The sequence below is a fragment of the Hyaena hyaena genome, unplaced genomic scaffold (assembly GCF_003009895.1).
Source record: "Hyaena hyaena isolate Hyena2069 unplaced genomic scaffold, ASM300989v1 scaffold_458, whole genome shotgun sequence".
Taxonomy (NCBI): domain Eukaryota; kingdom Metazoa; phylum Chordata; class Mammalia; order Carnivora; family Hyaenidae; genus Hyaena; species Hyaena hyaena.
Genome location: NW_024081090.1, coordinates 819,827 through 839,323, shown reverse-complemented (window position 1 = coordinate 839,323; position 19,497 = coordinate 819,827).

Here is a 19,497-nt window from a genome sequence, read left to right as displayed (position 1 = left end):
CAATTTCTAATAGAATGGGAAGCAAAGGCAAAAAAAAAAAAAAAAATCCGAGGAGAACTGAGGGCTGCAGAGTCTCGTTGGTTGGAGAAATGCATGTGCCACTCCTTAATATTCTGAATAAGATGTATTTGGCATGGGAATTATTTAAACCCAACAAGAGTTTTTATCATCAATCTAGTCACATCACTGGCCTAATCCATAAGTATCTACTTTTAAAAATAAGTGAGAAATTGTACAGTATCCATCACTCCCATAGCCTATCTTCCTCAGTCCTCTGTGTTAAATTGGGATAAATTTTATGTTCATCCTCCTTTTCATGTACAATCCCTTTTCAGAAGGGAGAGAACAAAGAAGAAACTAGTTTGAGAAGGTTGGTGAGATCTGAATATCTGCCAGGTATTCCTTTCTTTCATATTAAATCTTATTTCTCAAGTGACTGATACTAAACCTGTTGGCAAAATGGAAGGTGGAAATTGCATGTACTACTAATGGTTAAATTTTTGTTTACGCTCTAAGTTTTAAATTTCTAAGGAGTCAAGGAAAGGAAATTTACTTTTTTAAATGTTTATTCATTTTTGAAAAACAGAGTGTGAGCAGGGGAGGGATAGAGAGAGAGGGAGACACAAAATCCAAAGGAGGCTCCAGGCTGTGAGCTGTCAGCAACAGATTCCAATGTGGGACTTGAACTCGTGAACTGTGAGATCATGACCTGAGTTGAAGTCAGATGCTTAACCCACTGAGGTACCCATGTGCCCTGGAGATCTACTTTTAAACAGAACTTCTCCCAAGTGATGATCACATTTGACGATAAATAAGCTTCAAGGTCTCTGAAAGTTCATACCATTAAAGATTTAGGCAAGGGCTGGGAAAGTAGAAACTTTTTTTCTTCTTTTCGTTTCATTTCATTTATTTTTTTTTTCTTTTTCTTTTCTTCCCCTTTCCTCCTCTCTTCTTTTCTTCTCCCCCCCTCCTACCCTGGATCCCAAGACCCTAAAATCATGAACTGAGCTGAAATCATGAGTTGGTTGCTCAATCGACTGAGTCCCCCAGGCGCTCCAGAAAATAGAAGCTTCTATTTGAGATATTGCATACTTTTCTTTGGGTGTAATGAAGAGTAGTGTTTTTCTTAACTGAGGAGCAGACCAATTTCTAGGTTTGTACGTTGAATATGGTGAGCTTTTATTTTTTTTTTTTATTTTTTTTTTAATAGTTTATTGTCAAATTAGTTTCTACATAACACTCAGTGCTCATCCCCAAAGTGCCCTCCTTCATGCCCATCCCCCCCTCCCCCCCACATCCATCAGTCCTCAGTTTTTGTCAGCATTCAAGAGTCTCTCATGGTTTGCCTCTCTCCCTTTCCCCCACCATTTCCGCCCTTCTTCTCCCCCTTGGTCCTCCGTCAAGTTCCTCCTAATCCTCCTATACGTGCACACATATGATATTTGTCCTTCTCTGCCTGACTTATTTCGCTCAGCATAACACCCTCAAGGTCCATCCATGTTGCTACACATGGCCAGATTTCATTGTTTCTCATTGCCATGTAGTATTCCATGGTATAGATAAACCACATCTTCTTGATCCATTCATCTGCTGATGGACACTTAGGCTCTTTCCATGTTTTAGCTATTGTGGAGAGTGCTGCTATGAACATTGGGGTACATGTGCTCCTATGCCTCAGCATTTCTGTATCCCTTGGGTAAATTCCTAGCAGTGCTATTGCTGGGTCATAAGGGAGTTCTATTGTTAGTTTCCTGAGGAACCTCCACACTGTTTTCCAGAGGGGCTGTACCAGTTTACATTCCCACCAACAGTGCAGGAGGGTGCCCGTTTCTCCACATCCTCGCCAGCATCTAGAGTTCTCTGATTTGCTCATTTTAGCCACTCTGACTGGCGTGAGGTGGTGAATATGGTGAGCTTTTAAAGCATTCTCAGTCTCCACATGCTAATAAAATAGTTTATGAATCTTTATAAAAGAAACCATGTTTTTCAATCATGTAACTATTAAACACTAAGCAAAAGGCCAAGAATCACCCTTAAACATTTAAAGAATGGAGATCCCAAAGAATACAGTTTATAACCACCTGGAGTTAATCCTCATGTCCAGAAGCCCAGAGTCCAGTTAGAGCTGATTGCATGGAGCCTGCTTGGGATTCTCTCTCTCTCTGCCCCTCTCCAACATGTGCATGGGTTCATGTGCTCTCTCTCTCAAAATAAGTAAATAAGCTTTCAAATAAATAAATAAGTAAAAATACAGTTGTGATGGCAAGTCCTAAAGTGTGCAAGTCTTTGGTGAGCTTTCCTCTGTGATCATGCATCATATTTTTTGTGACATACTTACCATTATGTTAGTACTAGAGAGCTTATCTATTTTTCACCTTCCCATTGAAAAAAAAGAAAAAGATATTAAAAGTAACTTGACTTTCCATATGGGGACTCTAAATACTGGAGAGAATGGAAATTCATTTACTAAAGAATTTGAATGGGATTGTGGAAAATGTTCTAAAATTCAGAGAGTAAGAAAATGGGATTGGATCCATAAATCTTTACTAGGGCCAGATACTTAGTTTCTCTAAATGTATGTCTTCATGGGAATAATACCTTCTATCCAGGTTTTTGAAAGTCAAAAATATGCAATGGATGTGAATGTTTTTAAAGTTTTAAAGCATAGGTCATTGTTACATATTAGCTCAATGACACATTTATAGCTATTTTGATTAAAAATTATCACACTGACCAATATTGTCTATATTTTCCTGTTATATAGCCTTAGAAATGAAACATCCCTACTGACACAGTGCTTTATTAATGAGTCACATATCTCCCATTCCTTCCAGTGTATAAGGTGGTATATAATTCTTATTTTGCAGTATATAAAATTGAAAAAAATAATCATAATAGATCCATTGAAGAATAAACCCACAACCATTCCCAAGTATGATATCTCCACTGTTTTTATCTTCACTGTGTCTTGGACATACATGTTTTATTGGAAATGATTGTACTTTGTTCCTTTATTTTATCTATAGTATGGGCTTTTATTATTACACTGAACCATGTAAGTCTCCCAACTGAAGGAGAGGCACTGGATGACTTGGGTATGTTTGGTGACATGCAGGGAAAAAGGACATGGGTGTATCTCATTACCAGGTAGGAAGTTCTCTAAGACATAGGGCAGCAAGGCTTATGGCACTTCTGTTTCCCATAATGCAAACGTCTGAGTAACTACACACAAAAGATTATTTCCAATTCCCAAGTGGCTGCTGTTTCACAATTTTATTTCAGATAGTTGACAATGAAGAAGGTATTGGTTGACGATGGGCTTTAGGACATATTTTACCACTGCTCTAGCCAATGCTTAGACTCTCTGTACCCAGACTGGCATATTAAGGGAAGAATCTTCCTTCCTCGAACTGCAAAGATAATTCAGTAGTGCCCTCCTCCCCTGGGCCCTGGCAGAGGTCTTGCCCTATTCCCCACAGGGTGCCCTGAGCAGAGACAAGAAAACAAAGGGTTCACTTTCATTCTGCAGTCTTCAGATCAAAATGGTTGTCTTGGCTCCCAGTCTTCCCTTGATTCAAAACCCTACTTCCTTTAGGTTCCACATCTCTGTTATCTAAGACCTGCTATTGTTCTTCTCATTGTCCTTGGTCTTTCTTGTCTGTTCTAGTCATCTGCTTGCCTTTGTTAATTCTCTATGGAGGGATGGTACTTCTGTCCAAAATACCCAGTCTCCTCTAATGCCCAGATTCTACATGCTTTCTATTTTCAAATATGGCCTGCCCTGCATTTGTCATCGTTGTCAACTACCCATGCTTTGAATGAGAGAGAGATACACCTCCAGCTTAGCTTAGTGTCTGTCCTTTCTTGCTGTCTCTTTATTTGGGTTGGGAACCCAGATTGCCTAGATGCCATATGTTTGTCCACTGATCCAAACCTACCTCTGGTAGTTGCAAGGATTGCCCATCATTCTGAATGGATGGGCCCTTCTGACACTTATTCAGCCACTTCTCTCTGCTGCTTTATAAGATGGGTTCCCTCACCTCCAAATATTTACTCACAAAATGGATTAAATGTTTGCAGTTTTTACTGAAAAAAAAATTAAACACTACTAATGCTGTATTCTGTGAATAAATTAGTAGAAAAGCTAGTGTTGGGGATGTGTCAGATGCCAATGTTTGAGGAAAAGTAGGCTTCACTGAGGAGGAAGAAGAGTAAAACACTTCTGTGGAGATTTTGAAGAAAACTACTGGGCCTGTGCAAGAGCTCTAGAAATGAAAAAAGTACTGGTTCTTTACGAGTCCTGATTTTGACTTTCAAATACATGGTGTCTGTTGTCTTTCATCTACATGTATCAGTGGCAGTACATGGACAGTGTACCTATAATATAATGAACACTCAGAAAATAGTAGCTATTATTAATCAGAATTCATCTTTCTTCTTCTTGTGCTTTTAAAATTTTATCTCTGGCACAGTATTTTTCAAATGTGGTATATTCACAAATCATCCACAGTCCAAAAATAAATTGCTGGAACATTGGTTAAACACAGTTAAAGAGATCTGTTTTGTGTCAAATTTATCAGAATGTCAACTATAGCAATATATTGTAAATTGCCACTCACTGTAAAATACCATTTTCCAAACCCACTTGGCCAAAAATACCTAGTGAGCCTTAAGTTCTAAGGAATACCTTTTTAGGGAGCACACCTCTATCACACTAGTCTTTGATTTGACAGAGTTATTTATATATTCTTTTCCCCAACAGATTTTGAGCTTTTGGACAGAAGGGTTGGGTCTGGTTCAGTTGTTTAACCCACAGAATTGTAACAGGCCATAATATTATTTTTTCTTTCTGAGAGAGAAATATCTTTTTTTTTCCTAAAGGAAGTGGACAGGTATTGTTTTTATTTTGGAGGAATTAACTGAGTTGTGAGTGGTGAAAAATAAACCCTCTATGCATGGTCTAACCTACAGCAAGGATGCAGCTGAGGGGGAAATACTGGGTTAGCTGTTGTCATAACCACTAAGTTGCAGCAAAATAATTTAGTTGATATTGGAAGGTTAGGTGTAAAATACAGTCCAATCCTTTAATGGTAAAATATGCTTGCAAGTTGGCTGTTCTTAATTGGTAAATACCTGTGCTTGGGTATATTTTCATACTCCAATTATCTACCATCTCTCTAGCTTGTTACATTTGGCCAAAGCATGTATCATATCCAAGGGCCTAGCACGGTGTCATTCACAGGTGATCCTAAACAACATGCCTGAAAATTCCTGATTTTCAATAAGATTAAAGATTTTAAGTTAGGAAAGAATGCAGTTCAACCCACTAATATTATATAGATTAATGATCTTCAAAGTTACCAGTAATCGATGGTAAAACTGGGACTAAAACTCCAAGTTTTCTGACAGTCAGTGACTCTCTTAATTTAATGCCAAGTATATGAAAATAATGTTTTTAGAAGAGTTCATTTAAATAATTTCTAATAATAGTATCTTACCATATTAGCTTAATTCAAGAAAAATGAGCCAGATGCATCTTAGTTTATCTTGTACATTTAAGGTTGGAATAAAGAAGATGAATAAATAATACCTGATTGTTATCATCAACATATTGGACTGTCCTCCCCAAAGTTCAGACATTAAACCACTGGAATTCATAGTCATCAATATATAGAAATTTCCAGCAGGAAGTTACTTGGGATATCTTTTCAATTCATCTCTTTCTTTGACAGATGAAGAAGCTACACATGAATAACTTGCTTAACAAGTATTAAACAAAGATCATAGTTTCCTAAACTATATCTGTGATTTGGAGTTCATTTAAATGCTATCTGCCCTACCCATGATAACATAAGGCAAATGCCCCTATCAGTTTCTTTCTTATCATGCCAACTACTAAGTCTTGGGACAGTTGCACGAAAACAAAACTAAGCTAAATTATATTTTGATGACTATTGTGGTTATTATTGGCACAAATTTCCTCCATAACCTTAATTAAATATCTATGTTTAGAAAGATGCATAGAAATTGATCAATATAGATTAGCAATGAACACTATTAAGATGTTTTAGTGTAAGTTTCAAAAAGTGCAAGTCCTTTTTGGAGAGAAAATTTAGGAATAAGGAAATTAAGGATTAGCCTACGATTTTTAGAGACACAATAAATGTAAAAGATGAAATAACCTTACACCCACATTAAAATCTATGGCTTCCCCCAGGAGCATCACCATTTAGGTTTCAATATGCGGGTTCAGGTGTGCACATACAGTGCAACAGTGACACCACCGGGTCAGATGTATCTTCATTCCTGAGCTCCAGAGTGTAAAAAGAAAGTTCTATGTTTAGGAGAAGTGGAGGCACTTGGGGAAAATGTACATACAGTTCTGAAAGTAGGCTATTGAATTAGGGGGATGTAGAGGGCAGGAAGCACTTTCCAGGGATGCTTTTATTGTGCTGATTGTATGCTTGGTATGCTTCCTTAGTGACCTGAAAAAATAAAGGACCAGATGATAATGATGACTGATGCAATAAAATATGGCCACTCCTGAGACTTCAGGAAATGTTGTTAATTGGTTAAAGACCTTTCCATTTAGTTTAAATCAAAGGAGAATAAAGCTTCTAGAGAATAAAGGAAATTCATGAAACAGTGTAATATTTTCTGGAGTCCAAGCCCACTAGAGGGCAGTAGAGTCCATGCTCCTTTGGGTTCTCTCCATTACTCCCCATCCTGGAACTCCCGCCCCCAACCCCTTCTTCATCCCCAGCCCAGCCTTCTTCTGAGTAGCTAAATGGATTCTTCAGGAAAGGGGCTCTTTCTCATTTCTAAAATACCAGAATATTGTATTTCCTCAGAAGCATACCTAAGATACAAAGCAGAGTAGAATGTGATAGATAACCCTTTCCAAATTTGAGAGTTTGATTATACTCTTTCTATTAAAATTAACTCCTTTTGAAGTAAATGCTTAGGACAAAAAGAAGAGTATATCTACAGGTTTTTCTGTGTTATTGAAAAAATACTAAGCACGAAATCAATTAATTGTTCAGTCTTATTTTTTAAATTTTATTTATTTATTTTGAGAGAGAGACAGAGAGCAAACAACAAGTGGGAAGGGACACAGAGAAGGAGAGACAGAATCTCAAACAGGCTCTGCACCATCAACCCATGAATGTAGAGCCCAATGTGAGGCTCAAACTCCTGAACCCTGAGATCTTGCTTGAACTGAAATCAAGAGTTGAACACTTAACTGACTGAGTCACCCAGGCACCCCAGTTGTTCAGTTCTTAAGAAAATCTTCCATTCCTGAAAATCTAACTTAAGTCAGAAAATATATGTGATAATGCCAAGCTCTTTGTATTCTGAATAAGAAATTCTATATGAAGAACACTAAAACAATAGCCTCATGAAATACTTGATAGTTAGAAGCCTGGATTTTCACTGATGCTTATTACTGTATGTCACTGCTAGAATTTAAAAGAGAAAAATGGCTTTTTAAAATTATTGTTTTACATTTTCTTTCTCTTTCCTAACAAAAGGAAGATTTTCATTTCTAGTAAAAAGAAAGATTTGGTTGCAATTTCTTTTTGACTTATTTTAGACAGATTTCTTAAGTGCTTATTTTGTATTTTTCGCAATAAAGAAAGATTATGTTGTAATATACACCTGATAAAAATAAAACCATTTTTCTAGTTTCTGCGTTGGGCTCTATCGGCGATTGTCACTGTAGTCTTCAACATTTTGCTCATAAAATTTTCTCTTCAGGATAAAAAAAAAATCTTAGTATCTTTGGCTTTGGAAACTTAGAATTAAACTTTTCTACAAACATACTTCCAGAAATGGTAACTTTACCACTTGAGAAATGGAATGATACAGAGAAACATTTTGAACAAATAGAGATTTCCTTAGAAAACTCTAGACATAGTGAGACTTTTTACCTATACTTTTGAATAACTATTCCCAAGAGCAGGGCTGGGCATAGAACAAATAGTCCATGTGTCCAACAAAAATTAGCACATTATTAAATATATCTAAATTCTAAACACTATGCTGGACACTCTTATTCTTCCTTATGGGAGCTAAAGTCTCTAGGTTAATAAATGTGTGACATTGATAACTCTAAGCCAAATTAATGTTAACACTTGTATTTGCTGCTGTTAAAGTTTTCACTCTGTACACAAGAATGCTCTGTGACACGTATTTTTCCCTGTTAAAGAGAAGTCAGTTATTTTGGTGGAGAAGTCTTAAACAGACGGTGAGATTATTGCAAATAAACTAGTGTCTCAAAGACAGTGCTGTCAATTACTTGCTTTGGTGATGAATCTTCTCCAAATTTCCTGTATGTTATAACCAAAGTTTATTTTTATAATTCCATAGTGTTGGTATCCTGCCCTTCTGCATAAATTCACTTTGGAGATTTGAAAGGGATTTAATTCTGGATGTGGCCTAGGGCTTGACAAGTAACTTCCTGGAAAAGCTTTGCAAGAAGAGCTTTTTAGACAAAAATCCTCCTGGCTCAAACTATTTCCTTGGTGTGTAAGTCTATTATTACTCATGCACTGGTTTGTTTTACATTGGCCCTCTAAGGGAACTACAAGGACGTGATCTTAAGGAGACAGTGTGATCATATCAAAGCAATCTGGTAATAATTTTAAAAGGGACTCCCTGGGAGATAGCCACAGTGGATTCTGTGGCTGCTTGTGAAAACCAGAAGTTAACCTCCAATATATTATCTCCTTAGAGAAGAGGAGATTTCTTAGACCTTAGAGCAGAGCTTTGGTATTTCAGGTTTGAAGATTTGCATTTGTACAGTGACTTTCCTGGAATTGGAAGTCTGTCAGGACTGTTTATCTCATGAATATCACCCAATTTGAATGAGATATTTTATCTGGCAATTTTTCCTAAGTAAGGTTTTAGGGGGGTTTTTTTGGTCTGTTTATTTTGGGGGGGTTGTTTTCTGTTTTTTGGGTTTTTTTGTTTGTTTTGTTTTGTTTTGTTTTTGTAGCAGAGAGAGGTCTGTGAAGGAGTCCTTTTCCTCCCTGTGGATAAGATAATTGCTCAAATGAGATGCTTGAAAACATTCAGCCAGAAAGGATAACCTCAGTGAGCCCAACATTGAATCCCATTCAACGAACGTTCCGATTTGTCCAACTTTGCAAAGATTCTCTTCGTTGACTCTGAGGGCCAGCCTGGCCCAGAGAGTAACAGTTGATTAATCCTATTCTAGTGGGGCACGGTGTTAGCAGTTCCACCGTCCTCTGTTATCTGCTGCATTAGTTCTCAGTGGCCTCCAACATGTTAGCTTTTTGCCCCAAGACTCCAGTTTCATATTCAACCATTATTTATTCAGGGCTTAGGATGACTCAGTTCACTCAAATATGTTTTAAAAATATTTTTTTTAATTTATTTCTAGGAGAGAAAGAGAGAGACAGCATGAGCAGGGGAGGGTCAGAGAGAGAGGGAGTCACAGACTGAAACAGGCTCCAGGCTCTGAGCTGGCAGTCCGCACAGAGCCCGACGCGGGGCTCGAACCCACGAACCGCGAGATCATGACCTAAGTGAAAGTCGGATGCTTAACCGACTAAGCCACCCAGGCGCCCCTAAAAATATTTTTTAATGTTTATTTTTGAGAGAGAGAGAAAGAGCCAGAGTGTGAACAGCGGAGAGGCAGAGAGAGAGGGGGACACAGAATCTGAAGCAGGTAGGCTCCAGGCTCTGAGCCATCAGCGGAAAGCTGGACCCGGGTCTCAAACCCACGAACCCTGAGATCATGACCTGAGCTGAAGTCAGACACTCAACTGGCTGAGCCACCCACGTGCTCCAAATATGTTATAAAATGGAGTACTAAAAATACTCATGTGAAAGGAACAATGATCTCCATTTTACCTATGAGGAAAATAAAGACCAGATAGTTAAATAATTGGTCTAAGGTCACACAGCTTAAAAAAGAGGCAGAGTAAGAATCAAAACCACATCTTTTGGCTTCATTTCCACTCCTGTTTTTTGCCAAAAGTGTCACTGTAGCTACATTGCTCTGCAAAAAATTGTATAAACTGTACTAAAACAGGATTTGAAAGCACAAGCCAGGTTCAAGGGTCATCATTACTAAATGGGAACAGTTGCATAAACCCCCAACAAGCCTTCTTGCACCCACAGACCCTATCCTGCCCTCCACCACATCATTACAGCTTGGAATCCAACTGTTCTGCTCAAGTCTTTAAACAGGAAGGTTGCGCCACGATTTATGCCTAATAAGTGCCAGTGATACTGCCGCTATTTTATAGAGCAGCAAAACAAGTTTCAACAACCCAGATCTTTATCGGCTTCGGCTGAAAAGGCCAGTTACATTTTAATCTCAGTTATATAAATGATTGTTTTGAAAGCATGCTGGCACATCTCTAGAAGGTTTTTTTTTTTCCTTCCTTTAATGTCCATGAATTCTTTTTTTTGAAGTAAAGAACAAATTGAGGTACAGTGAGCATAGAAAATGATGTAGATCTCCGCTATTGAATGGATGCCTGGGTCAGGATGTTTTGTGGAGTTGGACTAACTACAGCCCAAATCACCATTAACAAGGCATTTATATTCAGTAAAATGTACCAGGTTTAACTGTAGATCTTAGTAAATTTTGATAAGCCTATACACCAATCATTTCCAATATCTCCCAAAATTTGATTGTGTCCCTTTTCAGTCAAATGCCCATCCCCCCGGTGAGCACATCTGGTCACAGGCAACCACTAACCTGTTTTCTGTCATTACAGATTAGTTTTTCTTTATTAATGCTTCAACATTTATTCATTTCTCAGGGAGAGAGAGAGAAAAGAAAGAGAGAGGGAGACACAGAATCTGAAGCATGGGCTGATGAGCTGTTATCAACGAGCCCATCGCTGGGCTTGAACCCATAAACTGTGAGATCGTGACCTGAGCTGAAGTCGGACGCTTTCCCAACTGAGCCACTTAGGTGCCCCTAGTTTATTTTTACTAGAATTTCATATGGGGGCGTCTGGCTCAGTCAGTTAAGCATCAATTCTTGAATTTGGCTCCGGTCATGACGGCACTGAGCCTGCTTGGGATTCTCTCTCTCCCTCTCTTCTGCTCCTCCCCTGCTCATGCTCACTCTCTCAAAATAAATAAAATAAACAAAAAGGAGAAATCAAAGAATTTCATATGAATGAAATCATATGTAGTATGTATTCTCTTTGTATTGGCTTCTACCACTCAGCCTGTTTTAGAGATCATCTATATGGTATGTACCAGGAGCACATTTCTCAGTGGTATTTCATTGTTGGGATAGCTACAGTCTGTTTATTTGTACTACAGGGACTGACATTTAAGTTTTCAGCTATGATAAATGAAGATGCTATGATGATTCATGAAAAAGCTTTTGTGTTGATATAACGTTTGTATTTCTTGAGTAAAATCTATAAGTAGAATTGCTGGGTCATGAGAAAAGTGTGTGTGTGTGCGTGTATGTGTGCGTGTAAAATTTTACAGGGAACTTCTAGGCTGTACTACTTTATGTTCCCACAGCAAAGTATGGGAGTTTCAGTGTCTTGGTATCCTCGCCAACACTTAGTATGGTTAGGCATTTTAACTGTGGTCATTCAATAGGCATATAGCAGTTTTACATTGCAGTCTTAATTTGCATTTCTCTAATGAATAATGATGTTGAGCAACTTTTCATGTGCTTATTTACTATATAGATCTTTTCAGGTGAAGTATCGAAATCTGTCTTGCACATTTAAAAAAATGGGACTTGTTTTTCTTTAAAATTTGTTTTTAATGTTCATTTGTTTTTGAGAGAGAGAGAGTACAAGCAAGGGAAGGGAAGAAAGAGGAAGACACAGAATCTGAAGCAGGCTCCAGGCTCTGAGCTGTCACCAAAGAGACTGAGTCAGTGCCCGAACTCATGAACTGAGCCTAAGTTGGACGCTTAATCGACTGAGCCGCCCAGGCACCCTTGTTTTTCTTATATTGAATTTTTAGAGTTCTTTATATATATTGGATGCAAGTCTTTTGTTATATATATATATTTTTTCCTCCTCATCTATAGTTTTCTCCTCATTCTCTCATCAGAGAGCAAGGAGTTTGATTTCAATAAAACCCAATTTTTGTTCTTGTATATATCATGTGTCTCAAAAACTTTGTCTAACTCAAAGTCACAATGATCTTCTTATATCTTTTTTCATAAATGTATAATAGTTTTAAGTTTTACATTTAGGCCTGTGATTAATTTTTATTTAATTTTCATATGTGGTGTGAGGTATGTATCCAAGTTCATTATTAACTTATGGATGTTCAGTTATTCTAGAACCACTGGTGGAAAAGACTGTCCTTTCTCCCCTGAATTATCTTTGTACCATTGGGGAAGATCAGCTGTTCATTTATGTACCAGTCTATTTCTATTCTATTGAGTTATTTTACTATCTTTACATACATACATACAATAGTATTCACTATTCTAGCTTTACAAGAAGCACTGAAATATGGTAATAATAATCCTCCAGCTTTGTTTTTAATTTTCAAAGCACTTTTGGCTATTCTGAGCAATTTTCATTTTCATAGGAGTTTTAGAATCAAATTTTCAATTTGTACAAATAAATCTTTCATGATCTGAATGGATTATTATGAATATATAAATCAGTTTGAGGTGAAGTGATGCTTTAACAACATTGAATCTTTTGACCCAGGGACAAAGTATATTACTACTGCTTCTGCTGCTTCTCCTCCTCCTCCTCCTCCTCCTCCTCCTCCTCTTCCTCCTCCTCTCTTCCTCCTCCTCCTCCGTCTTTCCCCCTTCTTCTCCCTTCTATTTGGGAGAGAGAGACAGAGACAGAGACAGAGTGCAAACAGGGGAGGAACAGAGAGAGAGAGGAAGACACAGAATCCGAAGCAGGCCCAGGCTCTGAGCTGTCAGCACAGAGCTCGATGCAGGGCTCAAACTCACAAGCCCTGAGATCAGACCTGGGCCAAAGTCAGATGTTCAACTGACTGAGCCACCCAGATGCCCCTATTTCTTCTTTATTTAAGTGTCTAAGACGCCTTTTCTAGTTTCTGGAGTACAAATCTTTTACATCTTTTGTTAGGTTACCTCTCCGAAATATTTTATATTTTTAATGTTATTATAATTGGTATTGTTTTCTAAATTTCAATTTCTGGTTGTTTTCTGCTAGTATATAGCAATACAATTTTATATATTGATCTTGTATCCTGCAAATTTAGTAAATCTCTTACTATTTCTAATAGCTTCCTTGGAGATTTCATTTTCTATATCATATTATCTATGAATAAAATCAGTTTTAATTTTGCCTTTCCAGTATGGATAATTAATTTATTTTTCATGTCTTATTGCATTAGTTATAAGGTCCAGTGTAATATTGAATAGAAGTGGTGAGAGCTCACTGATTTCCTTGTCCTGTTTAATTTTTTTTTTTTTTTTTTTTTGCTATTTGGCATGAAATTAGCTGTAGGTTTTTTGTCTATGACCTTTATCAGGTTTAGGATGTTCTCTTTTTTCATAGTTTGCTGGGAGTATTAATCAGTATCTTATATTTTATTCAGTGATTTTTCTGTGTCTGTTGAGTTGAATTTTTTTAAGCTGATTAATATGGTGAAGTGCCTTTATTTATTTTCAAATGTTCAACCAACCTTGAATTTCTGTGATAAAGCCAACTTTGGTTATAACGTATTATGTTTTTCTATATTGTTCAATTAAGCTTGCTATATTTTGTTTAGAAATTTTACATGTATGTTCATGGGGAATATCAGTCTATAGTTTTCTTGTATGTCTTTATATTTTGTTAACGTGGTGTTCATCAAATAAATTGAGAAATATTCTTTTCAGTTTTCTGGAAGACTTTATATAGAATTGGTATTATTTCTTCTTTAAATGTTTGGTAGAATTTATTAGTGAACCCATCTGGGTCTAGTGTTTTCTTTGTGGAAAGACTTTCAACTACAAACTAATGAGCAATCCACTTTTGTTGGGTGGAGTGACCCATAAATGGGCCAAATGGATTGATAATGTTGTTCAGATAGAGTTATTGCAATCTTTTGCTGAAATTGTGGGTTCGTCTATTTTTTCTTTGTAGTTCTGTTTTTTATAATTCATGTATTTTGAAGTCATATTCTTAGTTGCAAGAATATTTAAGATTGCTATAGCCTCTTGATGAATTAACCCCTTTGTCACCTCTAAATGAAATTCTTAACCTCTAGTAATAAGCTTTGCTTTGAAATCTATGTCTGATATTAATATCGCTACTTAAGATTTCTACTCATTAGTGCTAGCATTGTATCTTTCCTTATCCTGTTACTTTTAACTGAATTGTTTTTTTTCATATGAAGTAAATTTCTTATAGGCAACATGTAGTTGAATGTTTCTTTTATATCAAATCTGAAAATCCCTTGTTTTTTTTAATTGGGATAATTAGACCATTGATATTTAATATGAAAATGATATGGTTGGTTTTAAACCCATCATTTTGTTTGTTTCTTCTTTGCTTCATCTGGTCCTTATTCCATTTTTCCTTGTTAATACATCCTTTTGCACTAGTTAATATTTTTTATAATTCCATATTACCTCCCATTAATTATATACTATAACTCTTTATTTTGCTACTTTAGTGATTGATAGTATTCGTCTTTAAGTTATTACACTCTATCTTCAAATTATATAATGTCATTTATTTTTGGTATAAAAACCGGCAATAGTATACTTTCAGTTCTCCCCTTCTTTTCTTTATGCTTTGTCATATACTATACTGTTACATATGCTGTAAACTCCACATTGCATTATTATTTTTATTAAGTCAATTATCTTTTGAAGAGATTTAAATAATTAAAAATAAGCCTTATATATTTGCATATGAAGTTAACTTTTCATTGTTCATTGTTCATTTTTGTAGAACCATGTTTCTATCTGGTATCATCTCTTCATATTTGAGGGAACATTTTCTTTGACATTTCTTGTGATATGGATTTGTTGCCATTTATTTCTTTCAGGTTTTGTAAATCTTACAAAAAATATTTATCTTGCTTTCATTTTCTAAATGTATTTTTACTGGATATAGAATTGTAATTCTATATATAGAATTTTTTCTTTCATTACTTTAAAGATGTCATTCCATGTTTCTCTCACTTGGATGGTTTTTGATACCCGCTTCTTGTCTCTGTCTTCTTATGTATAGAATGTGTCTTTTATTTTCCTCTTACTACTTTTCAGATTTTTTTCTTTACCACTGGTGTTGAGCAAATTTGTTCATTGTTTTTGTACTTAAGTTTCATGGATCTATAAGTTTATAGTTTTAATCAAAGTTGAATAGGGTTTTAGACATTATTTCTTCAAGACTCCAGAACTGTGAGGAAATAGATTTCTGTACTTTAAGCCACGCAGGCTTTGGTACTTTGTCACGGCAGCTCTAGCAAACTAATACATCAGGCTTACATATCCTCTGAAATAAGAAATCTGATACTGTTTTCGTCTTCATTGCCCAAAATGTAGTGTGCCCTTTTTCCCCCTCTAATTGTATCTATGTATTTTTTTTATGGTTGTTTTTCTGCAGTTGATTATACTTTGTTTGATGTAGTTTTCTTTGGGTTCATCTGCTTGTCATGTGTTAAGTTACAGATTTTGTCCAATTTGGAATAAATGATCATTATTACTGAAATATTTTTGTCTTCCATCCTTTCTTCTGGGTCTCCAGTTATCTGAACATTAGACCACTTAATATTATACCATAGATTTCTCAGTTCCCATTCATTTTCCCAGTTTTTTTTTCTTTTTGTGCTTCAGTTTGTCATTCTCTGTTCCTGTGTCTTTAATATTAGTGCTCTTCTGTAGTGTCTGTCATTAACCATGTGCAGCGAATTTTTAAATTTCAGATATTTTTTAGTTCTAGAAATATTTATTTCTATTTTTTCTTTTTGATGTTAGATTTTCTTTTAAATCTTGAGCAGATGCATAATAATTCATTTAAAGTCTGTTCATTCTACCACTATTTTATTTCTGCATGCTCCTATTTACTGATGTTATTTTTTTCCCTGATTCATGGCTATATTGTTTTGCTTCTTTGCATGGTTAATAAATGTTTAATATATGCTGGACATTCCAACATTGTGGTTTTTGTTTCTAGAAGTTTGATATAGATTGTTCATGCACATAATTGTTTGATTCTGTTGTCTTTAAATAGTGGTGGATATGGTTCTGATATAATAATTTACATATCAGCTTCATTTTTTAAGTCTTGCTTTTAAATGCTATTAAGGCTGGCCTAGCATAGCTTTTACTCTAGAGCTAGTTTAACTCTATTACCAAGGCAACTTTTTTTTTTTTTTTAGGGTCAACACTGAATGCCCTGGTTTTCCCACAAGGACCATATACGATCACAGACTAATTTGTTTCTCAGCTCTACATGAATTCTGGGAACTCTGTATTTTACAGGGTGTCAGTGACTTTCCTGTGAAGTTTCATTCTGTGCATGGGCAATGTAACATTTAGCAACAGATTCAACAGGAGTCCTATTCAAACTCTTGGAGATATTTTCTGTACAGCCACCATCTCTCTTGTAATCTTCTTGAAGACTTCAGTTGTTCTAGTCCCCACAAACTCTGATTTATGTTGTCTGCACTCTGCTTGACTACTGCTGTCCTGCACTATGGGCCTGAAAAATATCTTATGGTCATCAGGGAGAGTTTAAGGATGATCTAAATTAGACTTTATCCTCCTGGATCACAGTCCTACATTGCCTGTTTTCCACTATCTGAATATAACTGTCTCATATTTTGTCAAATTTTATGGTAATTTTTTTTCTTTAACAGCAGGATAGTAGGTCTCATACAGGTTACTTAAAGGTGACCAGAAATTGAAAGCCTACAATTGGGATTTAATTTTTAAAGGTTATATTTAAGTTATATTGTGGAAATCTAACAGTTCTATAAAAAGTCTGTTTTATATCATTGTCAAATTTCATATTTTATTTCTAAATACATTTACACATATGTCAAAATATTAATCAGTACTGAAATGAACCTAGGGCCATCTGGGTGGCTCAGTCAGTTGAGCGCCTAACTTTGGCTCAGGTCATGATCTCATGGTTGTGGGTTCAATCCCCACATCGGGCTCTGTGCTGACAGCTCAGAGCCTGGAGCCTGCTTCAGATTCTGTGTCTCCCTCTCTCTCTCTCTGCCCCTCTCCCACTCACTGTATCTCTCTCTCTCCAAAATAAATAAAATCATTAAAAACATTTAAAAAAAAAAGAAAATGAACCTAAGTGTTCAGAATATACAGAAATTCTAAAAATTCCACAATTATGTTATAATACCATCTTCACAAATTTCTTGAGCATGTATGTAACATATGCAATAAGTAGCGTATAACATTAATGTGATAGAATTTGTAATAATCTTGGTGAAAGTAAAAAGAGAAAGGAAATTATGTTTCTGATATAGTTTTGAAAGAAATTTAAAAGAATAATACATTCAAGAAGGAAAAGGAGAAACACAACAAATTTATAATCTTCACCATATATGCTTTTGAATGCTTAATTTAAATAAACCCTAAGTGAAACTTTTAAAAATTAAATATTTTTTCAGCATATACTATGTTCAGGTCAGAGTGGTGTGATGAGCTAAAAAAGAAAACAGTAATTCTTGACTTTAAAAAATGTAGTCTTTAATTAAGGAAACATGTAACACACAACAAAAAATATCGGGTAGTGCCAAATGAATGATAATGTTGGTAGTATATCTTGGTCTCTGTAGTTTGTAGGGAACTCAAAATTATTAATATACACCATATTTACAAGAATTCAATGGAATTCAGTTATGTTAAGGCACTTTTTTGGTACCCTAAGCAATACAAGTCATGATACCCAAAATCTGCCATGGCTGACTGCCATTCTCCAAAAGACTGTTTTTCTCAGTGATGGTGACATCCTCTCTACTATTTCTGGGCAAAGAGAGACTGTGCTATTCAGACAGAAGCTGCATCCTGAACTCTCTGTCCTAGCTTGTGCTTCAGACAGCCACAGGCATGCACTGGGTAACACCCTTTGTTGGATTAATCCATTTCTAAATCACTTATCTAAAGTCTTTCTGAATGAAGATTTAAGAGGCACTCTAGGGCAATTTAAAGTACAGAAGGTGTGGCTCTATGTGAGCAGAATCTATGAGAAAGAAGAGTTTTGTGAACAAAGAACATGTAATCTTGTCCCTCAGGCCATACTAAACAATAGAGATGATCACCCCAAAACTGTTCTATATGTGTAACTTATATTCCTATAATTCACTGGGTATCTTCTGTATTCTATAAGAAAATAATGTTAGCATATATAGTACATATTTAACTTTAACCTATTTCTGACATTATGTATTTCACTAGTAAAATGAGTGGGTAAAATCCCTTGTGAATAAGCAGGTATTACTTCTTTTTTTTCTTTTTACACTATTGTCCTATGCACTTTTCTCTTGCCACCTTATCTCTAACGTCAAGTTCCTGATTCTTGACTCCTGCATCTCTGTTTTCCATTCTTTCTTCTTCCTTATTTATGTGCAGGATCGACCGGGCTAATATTTCTGATGGATTGTATTAAAATCAGTATTTGAGCATCTGAAAGAAAGCATTCTTCCATAACAGTTATCTTGGGAAACTATGCAATATGCTAATAACGTTGTTCATAGTTTTTTTAAGAAACCATCATTCACAGGTCTGTTTTGACATAAAGATATTTAATCTTAATTTTTGAAACAAAACTTTATTTCCTAGACTTATAAACAAAAGTTTTCACTTATGTTACCTTTTGACAATGTTAGGTTATTTCAGAAACTCAAAGAAAAAATAAAGCTTGCTAGCATTGAAGATGTTCAAAAAAGTTCACCACAGCCTCTTAAGGTAGCCTGAAAAAGAATTTCCCAAAGATTTTCATTTTGATAGCATCATCACTCAAAGCTTTGGCTTCTCAAATGTGATGTTTTAAATATACTTTTTATTTGAGTAGATAATACAGATTTCTGTGTATGCACCCCCACTGGCCTTCACACGGTTGTCCCTGTTATTATATTGCATTGGTGTGCTTGGTACATTTACTGTAATTAAGAACCAGTACTGAAACATTATTATAACTGAGGTCCATAGTTTAAATTAAGGTTTACTCTTTCAGCTGAGCAGATCTATGGGTTTTGACAAATGCATAATGCCACTTATTCACCATTACAGCATCATAAAGACTACTGTCATCATCCTAAAATCACCTATTAATCTCTCTCCCCTCTGCCCCCAGCAACCACTGATCTTTTTGCTGTTTCTATGGTTTTTGCCTTGTCCAGAATGTCAGACACTTGGAATTATATAGTGCGTGACCTTTTTAGACTGACTTCTTTCACTTAGCAATAGGCATTTAAGATTCCTCTATGATTTTGGTTCTTTACAGTTCTTTTACTTCTGAATAATATTCCAGTATATGAATGTACCATGGTTTGTTTAACTATTCACTTAGTGAGGGGCATCTT